The 9,940-nt window shown below is 45.2% G+C and overlaps 2 non-coding genes across 2 annotated transcripts; both read right to left on the bottom strand.

Annotated features, from left to right (window-relative positions):
* Positions 1-706: 706 nt before the first annotated feature.
* Positions 707-825, bottom strand: LOC143954193 (5S ribosomal RNA). The gene has a single exon (XR_013269207.1). It is a non-coding gene; the product is annotated as a 5S ribosomal RNA (ribosomal RNA).
* Positions 826-2,818: 1,993 nt separating this feature from the next.
* Positions 2,819-2,937, bottom strand: LOC143954192 (5S ribosomal RNA). The gene has a single exon (XR_013269205.1). It is a non-coding gene; the product is annotated as a 5S ribosomal RNA (ribosomal RNA).
* Positions 2,938-9,940: the final 7,003 nt, after the last annotated feature.

The following is a 9,940-nucleotide window of genomic DNA, read 5'->3' as shown; positions in this document are numbered from 1 at the left end:
ACCAGTGCCGCCTATCAGTACTCACCAGTGCCGCCTCATCAGTGCATATCAATGAAGGACAAAAATTACCTGTTTGCTAAATTTTATAACAAACTATTAAACATGATTTTTTATTTATTTGCATCTTTTTTTGTTTGTTTAGCAAAAAAAAACTCCCAGCTGTAATTAAATACCACCAAAAGAAAGCTCTATTTTTGGGGAAAAATGATAAACATTTCATTTGGGTACAGTGTAGCATGACCGCGCAATTGTCATTCAAAGTATGACAGCGCTGAAAGCTGAAAAATAGCTTGGGCAGGAAGAGGCTGAAAGTGCCCTGTAGGCAAGTGGTTAAGGCAGCCAGGCTTTTCTTGTCTATTTTGTTTCCATGGTTACCAAAGCTTCTAACTACAGTGGGAGGTGACAAAAGCTGACAACCCCATGACCAGCCAAAATATTATGACCACCCCATGAAAAAAAAAATCTTTTTTGAAAAACAAAAAAATAATAATTTCATTTAGAGAAAGAGAGAGAGAAGAAAGAAAGTGCATTTTTGAAAGAAGGGGTGAGAAAAGGGAAGTGGGCTTATAAAAAAGTGGGGGCTGGGCAGGGGTGATTTTGGAGGAGCTAGGTGTGCCGGAGGGCTTTCAGAGCGCTTTGGGTAAAAATGAATGTAAAAAGAGGCATAGAGGAGAGTGACCCTTGCTGGAAGAAAAGCAAAAGCAAAAGCCTACAGCACCTGGTTTTCCCAGGCGGTCTCCCATTCAAGTACTAACCAGGCCCGACCCTGCTTAGCTTCCGAGATTAGACGAGAGCGGGCTCATTCAGGGTGGTGTGGCCGTAGGCATTGATAAGGCTCTCTTTCAAGACTCTTGTACTTGTCACCGGCAGCCTGGCTCTGCCTTTTATTATTAAGCAAGACCACTTACTGTTATTAGTGGGAATGCTTTAGCAGTCCCACTATTGTTATTCATTTTTTTATTTATTAATCATCATCTTTTTATTATTATTCCGTAGGTTTTTTGGCTCTGCGTAACTTCTGCATACTTTCAGCTATTAAAGCCATTTAACTTTTAAAATGTTCAGCTTTTCAGTTGATGATGGGATGTCTTCAACTTTTTTTCTACTATTTATACTTTTCAAAATATTAAGCTTTTTAACATTTTTTTTTAACATTGAAGTCAATGAGAGCATGCTTAAAATCTGTAAAATCTTCCTCCACTGCCAAAAGTTTCAGCTCCTTCATACTTTCACCTACAGACGCCAAACAAACTTTAAAATGTTCACGAAATATTCAGCTATCTGGCTATATCTTTTCAGTTTGATATCTTTTAGAGTTTTTGTGAAAAAGCTGTTTAAGTTTAGTGATCATTTCAGAAAATGTCATTAAATTAACCACTAGAGATCCACGCTATAGCCAAATGACGGCTACAGCATGGACCTGCTTTGCCGGGACAACATCTATTGACGTCGTCCTGTGCACGAGCGGTCTGCACGCCCCCTGAGGGGCACACGCGGCGCTTTCTGTGATCAGCGATTCTATGTGACTCGCTGGATCACAGATTGGAGTAAGGGGTCGATCCCGACCCCTTACCATGTGACCAGCTGTCTGCCAATGACAGCTGATCGTGTGATGACAACAGAGCCGGTAATGGGCTATTTTTCCTCCTCACGCTGAAAAAAAAAGCCGATCACCGGCGGCCGTGAGAGGGACATCAGTCCCGATCATGGCGAGCTGGCGCCAGCTCACCAGTGCCCACCTACCCCGTGCCAGTGCCACCCATCAGTGCCCACAGTGCCACCCATCAGTGCCCACAATCTGCCTCAACAACACTGCTGCACCTCAGTGCAACATATCAATGCCCATCAGTGTCATTTACCAGTGCCCATCAGTGCCACCTATCAGAGCCACGTATCAGTACCACCTATCAGTACCCATCAGTCCCATCCTTCATTGGTACCCATCAGTGGTACCCATCAGTGCCACCCATCAGTGCCACCTTATCTGTGCCCATCAGTGCCTCCTTATCTGTGCCCATCAGTGCCTCCTTATCTGTGCCCATCAGTACTGCATTATCTGTCCCCATCAGTGCCACCTTATCTGTGCTGCCTTAACTGTGCCTATCAGTGCCTACCAGTGCCGCCTATCCGTACCCACCAGTGCCGCCTCATCAGCGCATATCAATGAAGGACAAAAATTACCTGTTTGCAAAATTTTATAACAAACTATTAAACATGATTTTGTTTTGTTTTTTGCATCTTTTTTTGTTTGTTTAGCAAAAAAAACTCCCAGCTGTAATTAAATACCACCAAAAGAAAGCTCTATTTTTGGGGAAAAATGATAAACATTTCATTTGGGTACAGTGTAGCATGACCGCGCAATTGTCATTCAAATTGCGACAGCGCTGAAAGCTGAAAAATAGCTTGGGCAGGAAGAGGCTGAAAGTGCCCTGTAGGCAAGTGGTTAAGGCAGCCAGGCTTTTCTTGTCTGTTTTGTTTCCATGGTTACCAAAGCTTCTAACTACAGTGGGAGGTGACAAAAGCTGACAACCCCATGATCAGCCAAAATATTATGACCACCACATGAGAAAAAAAATCTTTTTTTAAAAACCAAAAAATAATAATTTCATTTAGAGAAAGAGAGAGAGAAGAAAGAAAGTGCATTTTTGAAAGAAGGGGTGAGAAAAGGGAAGTGGGCTTATAAAAAGTGGGGGCTGGGCAGGGGTGATTTTGGAGGAGCTAGGTGTGCCGGAGGGCTTTCAGAGCGCTTTGGGTAAAAATGAATGTAAAAAGAGGCATAGAGGAGAGTGACCCTTGCTGGAAGAAAAGCAAAAGCAAAAGCCTACAGCACCTGGTTTTCCCAGGCGGTCTCCCATTCAAGTACTAACCAGGCCCGACCCTGCTTAGCTTCCGAGATTAGACGAGAGCGGGCTCATTCAGGGTGGTGTGGCCGTAGGCAATGATAAGGCTCTCTTTCAAGCCTCTTGTACTTGTCACCGGCAGCCTGGCTCTGCCTTTTATTATTAAGTGTTCTTGCATAGCAAGACCACTTACTGTTATTAGTGGGAATGCTTTAGCAGTCCCACTATTGTTATTCATTTTTTTATTTATTAAGTCATCTTTTTATTATTATTCCGTACGTTTTTTGGCTCTGCGTAACTTCTGCATACTTTCAGCTATTAAAGCCATTCAACTTTTAAAATGTTCAGCTCTTTCAGTTGATGATGGGATGTCTTCAACTTTTTTTCTACTATTTATACTTTTTAAAATATTAAGCTTTGTAACATTTTTTTTAACATTGAAGTCAATGAGAGCATGCTTAAAATACGTAAAATCTTCTTCCGCTGCCAAAAGTTTCAGCTCCTTCATACTTTTACCTACAGACGCCAAAAAAACTTTAAAACGTTCACAAAATATTCAGCTATCTTGCTATATCTTTTCAGTTTGATATCTTTTACAGTTTTTGTGAAAAAGCTGTTTAAGTTTAGTGATCATTTCAGAAAATTTCATTAAATTAACCACTAGAGATCCGCGCTATAGCCGAATGAAAGCTACAGCGTGGACCTGCTTTGCCGGGACGACGTCTATTGACGTCGTCCCGTGCACGAGCGGCCTGCGCTCCCCCTGAGGGGCGCACATGGTGCTCTCTGTGATCAGCGAGTCTATGAGACTCGCTGGATCACAGATCGGAGTAAGGGGTCGATCTTGACCCCTTTCTACGTGACCAGCTGTCAGCCAATGACAGCTGATCATGTGATGACAACAGAGACGGTAATGGGCTATTTTTCCTCCTCATGCTGAAAAAAAAAGGCTGATCACTGGCGGCCGTGAGAGGAACATTAGTCCCTCTCATGGCAAGCTGGCGCCAGCTCACCAGTGCCTACCTGATCCCAATTGAAGTCCACTCGTGACGTAACGCGTAGGAAACCGGAAGTGACGTTCGTACCGTCCACCGATCTGTTTAGCTGTATGTGCCTGCCTATTCGCTCCTGTTTGTGAGTAGTTTTATCTTTACAATAAATCGCTTGTTTTAAATTACTACACCATGGAGGATATCTTTCACTTGTTATTTTGAGCATTGTTTGTCGGCCAAAACCGCAAGGAAGAGCGGCACTGTCAGAAGTCCCAGCCACAGCCTATCTGACCCCCCGGAATTCCCCCTGCAAATTTGTTGTCTTGCTGTATACCTTGCAGCTGTGAGGTAATTATTTAGGAATACCAGCACTGACACGGGACACCGTTTGGAGGAGAGCTATTTTTGCACATTGCACTTTATGTTTGGTTGTGAAATCACACTCTAAAGTTGCACGATTGGACTGTGTATGGGATACTTTATCGAGATCCACATTTTTGCTGCTATTTTGCTGCTACTCTGTTTCCTTTTGTATCAAGGAATATAATATTACTTCTCTCTGTTTTTTGCACGTTTTAGATCATCGTTTTTAAAGTATCCATAGAATCTTTTTTAGATCATTTTATCACATTGATTTATTGGTACATATTTGTTTGTAGTTTAATCACAGATGCTTCATCTTTTTTCTATATACTGTGAGGGGTTAGCTCGGCAGCGGGTGTGTGTGACCCCCTGGATGGGTTCACAACACAAAATCAGGCACAGCAGACAGCGTTGTAGGTGCAAAAAACAAAAGATGCGGTTTATTTATGCTACATGCAGTGATACATATAACAGCCAAACAAAAATAAAACATGAAAATAAATCCTGGTCAGCTTGACCTCTAACTACACACTTAGATTCCCTGTCTAACAACTGAGAGCAACCTTGTGCTGCCCCAGTCCCTGTCCCTGTTGTAGAGGTTTGCCACACAGGCGTTAACTCACCGCACAGAACAGGTGTCACACTCCCCAGTCTATACAACACAAAAACTGGTTCCAGGATGGAGCATCTCCCTAAGCATGCTGGGGTTTTTTGTAGAGGTCTTAATGAGCCCACTTACTTCAGCTGGGCTCATTAACTCTTCCCCTCTAATTGTAAAGGTCTGCATAAAGCCTGAATCTAGGGCACACATATTTCCCATCCTGGATACAACCAGGTGACTTTACCTGCGTGCTGCCACATACCCCCCCCCCCTCTTGTTTCAACCTTGGGGTTGTAACACAAGCAGTCAGACACGCATGTATCCGAGACAAAGCATCCACATTCCCCATTTTAACACCAGGGCGATGCTTAACTGTAAAGTTAAATTCTTGTAGGGCCAGGAACCACCTATTTACCCTTCTATTGGTCTCCTTGTTTTGAGACATCCACTTTAAAGGAGCGTGATCAGTCACCAGGTCAAAGTGCCTACCTAGCAGATAGTACCGAAGGGAATCTAGAGCCCACTTCACTGCTAAACATTCCTTCTCAATCGTGGCGTAATTTACCTCATGGGACTTCAACTTCCTGCTGAGGTAAATGACTGGGTGCTCTTCCCCGTTCCAGACCTGGGATAACACTGCTCCTAACCCAACGTCTGATGCATCAGTTTGTACCACGAAGTCCTTAGAGAAGTCTGGTGAGTACAACACTGGCTGGCTACATAAGGCTGTTTTTAAGGACTGAAATGCTTCTTCAGCCTCTGGGGACCATTTAACCATGACCGACTCTTTCCCTTTTGTCAGGTTGGTGAGGGGCACAGCCTGAGAAGCAAAATGGGGAATGAATCGTCGATAATAGCCAGCGATTCCCAGAAAGGCTCGTACCTGTTTCTTGCTGTTGGGACGTGGCCAACTCTGTATGGCCTCGACTTTATTGACTTGGGGTTTTATCACCCCCCTCCCAATAGTGTACCCAAGATATTTGGCCTCCTCCTGTCCAATGGTACACTTCTTTGGATTGGCCGTAAACCCAGCTTCCCGGATAGAGTCTAGGACTGCTTGTACTTTCGGCAAATGTGAGACCCAGTCTGTGCTATGGATAATCACATCATCCAGGTAAGCTGCGGCATATTTCTGATGGGGCCTCAGAATCTTATCCATTTTCCGCTGGAATGTTGCCGGTGCATTCTGTAACCCAAACGGCATTCTCTTATATTGGAATGCCCCATCTGGGGTTACAAACGCAGTTTTCTCCTTGGCCGACTCGGCCAGGGGAATTTGCCAATAGCCTTCGGTGAGATCAAGAGTTGTCATATATCGGGCTGTTCCCAGCCGGTCAATCAACTCATCTATACGCGGCATGGGGTAGGTGTCAAATTTTGTAACTTTATTTAATTGTCGAAAATCGTTACAAAACCGCCAGCTCCCATCAGGTTTGGGCACTAGTACGATAGGACTGGACCAGTCACTCTGGGACTCCTCTATCACACCCAATTCCAACATCCTTTGAACCTCCCCACGTATTGCCTCCCGTCGGGCCTCTGGTATTCTATAAGGTTTTAGTTTTACCCTTTCTCCTGGCGGGGTGATAATGTCATGCTCTACGCCAGATGTTTGTCCCGGAAGCTCAGAGAAAATCTCTTTGTTACGAAGTACAAACTCTTTAACCTCCTGTTGTTGGGGTTTCGATAAGGTGTCTGCTATTCCAACCTCAGGAACTAAGCAATTAGGCTGTACTTGTGACAAAGTCTCTGCGACTAGGGATTCCCTATCCCTCCAGGCTTTCAGCAGATTGACGTGATAGATCTGCTCCGGCTTTCGCCTTCCTGGCTGTCTAACCCTGTAGTTCACCTCACTAATTTTTTCAATTACTTCATATGGACCTTGCCATTTGGCCAGAAATTTGCTTTCAACCGTAGGGACTAGCACCAAGACCCTATCCCCCGGGGGAAAAAAGTACGGGTCTTGGCCCCACGGTTGTACACTCTCTGCTGTGCTAACTGCGCTTGGGTTAAATGTTCCTTTACGATTGGCATTACCTGTGCAATTCTGTCTTGCATCAGGGCGACATGCTCAATCACGCTCCTGTGAGGAGAACTCTCATTTTCCCAAGTTTCCTTGGCGATATCCAGCAGCCCTCTTGGATGTCTCCCATAGAGCAACTCGAAGGGTGAGAAACCCGTAGAGGATTGGGGTACCTCCCTAATGGCAAACATTAGATAGGGTATTAGACAGTCCCAATTCTTTCCATCTCTTTCCACCACCTTCTTTAACATTTGTTTAAGGGTTTTGTTGAATCTTTCAACCAACCCATCTGTTTGGGGGTGATACACAGATGTACGCAATTGCGTCACTTTGTACAACTTGCATAATTCTTTCATAACCCGGGACATAAAGGGTGTACCTTGGTCCGTAAGCAGTTCCTTACAAATACCCACGCGGCTAAAAACAAGAGATAGCTCTTTGGCTATGGTTTTGGCCGAGGTATTTCGGAGAGGAATTGCTTCCGGATAACGGGTGGCATAGTCCAATATAACCAAAATGTACTGATGGCCCCTGGCGGACTTCATTATCGGACCTACCAAATCCATTGCGATCCTTTCAAAGGGGACCTCAATGATAGGAAGAGGTACCAGCGGGTTACGGAAATGTGGCATAGGTGCCGACTTCTGACACACAGGGCAGGAGGAACAATAATTTTCTATTTCCTTCATGACCCCAGGCCAATAGAATCTCTGCAATACCCTCTCTCTGTTTTTTTCTGTCCCTAGATGACCTCCCAGAATGTGCCCATGAACCAATTCTAACACCAACTTCCTGTAAGGTTTGGGCACTACAAGTTGCTCAATGGTTTCTTCTGCCCTTTGAGCCACTCGATACAGCAGGTCCCTTTCCATAGTGAAGTAAGGATAAGGGCAAGTCTTATCTGGGTTCACTAACTCGCCATCTATTTTCACCACATTTTCCCGTGCCTTTATTAGGGTGGGGTCTTTTAACTGTTCTGTGGAAAAATTTTCCCTGTGAACCTCAAGATCCGAAAACTCCACAGACGGCATGTTTTCATCTGAGGATGTTGGCTCCCCAGCAGTTTCTCGAGTTTCCCCCGCCAATACCGACAAGGGAAATTCAGGAGAGTCCTCGCCACTCCCAGAGGAATTCTGGTCATCTTCCTGGTTTATAGGGGCACCAGTGGGGGGCTCAGGACAATCCCAGAGTTCCCAGAATTTTGGAAAATCCCTTCCCACAATAGCATCATGTGGTAAGTGAGACACTAACCCCACCTGATGAGAGAGGTTACCTTTGGGGGTCTCAAAAAACACTGAAGTTACAGGATACTCTCGGGTGTCCCCATGCACACAAATAACAGCCACCCTGTTCCTCCCAGAGACCTCTGTAGTAACTAATTCAGCTTTTATCAATGTTACCAGGCTACCTGAATCCAGCAACACATCAACATTTCTACCATTAATACACATTTTACATAAATGTTTCTCAGGTCCCCGAATGGCAGTGCATGCAACTGTCGCAAACAGCGACTGACGTCTCTCCCTTATAAAGTCACATTGCATAGGCTCATCCACAACGGGGCAATTGGCTGCAATATGTCCCTCTTGCCGGCAGCGGTAGCAAACAATCTTTTTCGCTGTCTCTTGCAGCATGGGCTTCCTGGGCGGCTCCCGCCAGACCTTAGGTAGAACTCCCACCCTCTCACTCTCTCCACCCTCACCCCTTGGAGTCATCTTACCCGCCACTGGGAATGATCTGGTCTTAGGGTGGAAAGTCCGTGAGTCCCTGGAAGAGGTGGTCAGGTTCTCTGTAGCCAAGTACCTCTCAACCAGATCCACAAGTTTATCTGCATTTTCTGGGTCTCCATGGCTTACCCATTTTTGGATGGCAGTAGGAAGAGCTCTCAGGAAACGATCCATAACAACACGTTCCACAATGTTTGGTGCGGTCAAAGTCTCTGGCTGCAGCCACTTCCTACTCAGGTGAATGAGATCATACATTTGAGACCTGGGGGGTTTTCCAACCTGAAAAGTCCAATTATGCACACGCTGAGCCCGGACGGCCAGGGTGACACCCAGCCGTGCCAATATTTCTGTTTTTAGCACCACATAGTCTTTTGCTTGGTCAGGCTCTAGGTCATAATAAGCTTTCTGCGATTCCCCAGTTAACAGAGGGGCCACCAGTCCAGCCCATTGCTCCTTAGGCCACTTTTCCCTTTCAGCAGTCCTTTCAAATGTGGTCAAAAACACCTCCGGATCATCCTCTCCAGTCATTTTTGTCAATAAACGGCTCACACCAAAGGATGCAGTATTATTGTAACCACTTGCTTCATTGGTCTGCGGACGTTGCTGTATTAATGTCTCTATTTTCTGTTGAAAATTCTGCTCTTGTTTCTGCAATAGGTCTATAAAGCGGGCTTCAGATTGCTGCTGTGCTTGTTGCTGAGCTTCCAGGCTCTGCTGGTGAGCTTTCTGCTGGGCTGCAAGGCTCTGTTGTTGAGCTGCAAGGCTCTTTTGTAAAGCTGCATTTGTTTTCTGCTGATTTGCATTTGCTTGCTGCTGATTTGCATTTGCTAGAGCCAGCTGTCTCAGTATCTCCTCCATGCTGGCCTTTAAAAAAAAATTGAAAAAAAAACTGCCAAAATTCTCCACCAACTGTGAGGGGTTAGCTCGGCAGCGGGTGTGTGTGACCCCCTGGATGGGTTCACAACACAAAATCAGGCACAGCAGACAGCGTTGTAGGTGCAAAAAACAAAAGATGCGGTTTATTTATGCTACATGCAGTGATACATATAACAGCCAAACAAAAATAAAACATGAAAATAAATCCTGGTCAGCTTGACCTCTAACTACACACTTAGATTCCCTGTCTAACAACTGAGAGCAGCCTTGTGCTGCCCCAGTCCCTGTCCCTGTTGTAGAGGTTTGCCACACAGGCGTTAACTCACCGCACAGAACAGGTGTCACACTCCCCAGTCTATACAACACAAAAACTGGTTCCAGGATGGAGCATCTCCCTAAGCATGCTGGGGTTTTTTGTAGAGGTCTTAATGAGCCCACTTACTTCAGCTGGGCTCATTAACTCTTCCCCTCTAATTGTAAAGGTCTGCATAAAGCCTGAATCTAGGGCACACATATTT

The sequence above is a fragment of the Lithobates pipiens genome, unplaced genomic scaffold (assembly GCF_037356315.1).
Source record: "Lithobates pipiens isolate NorthernLeopardFrog02 unplaced genomic scaffold, aLitPip1_a1.2 Scaffold_30, whole genome shotgun sequence".
Taxonomy (NCBI): domain Eukaryota; kingdom Metazoa; phylum Chordata; class Amphibia; order Anura; family Ranidae; genus Lithobates; species Lithobates pipiens.
The sequence above is the reverse complement of the archived record's forward strand: the minus strand, read 5'-3'. Positions and strand labels throughout refer to the sequence as shown.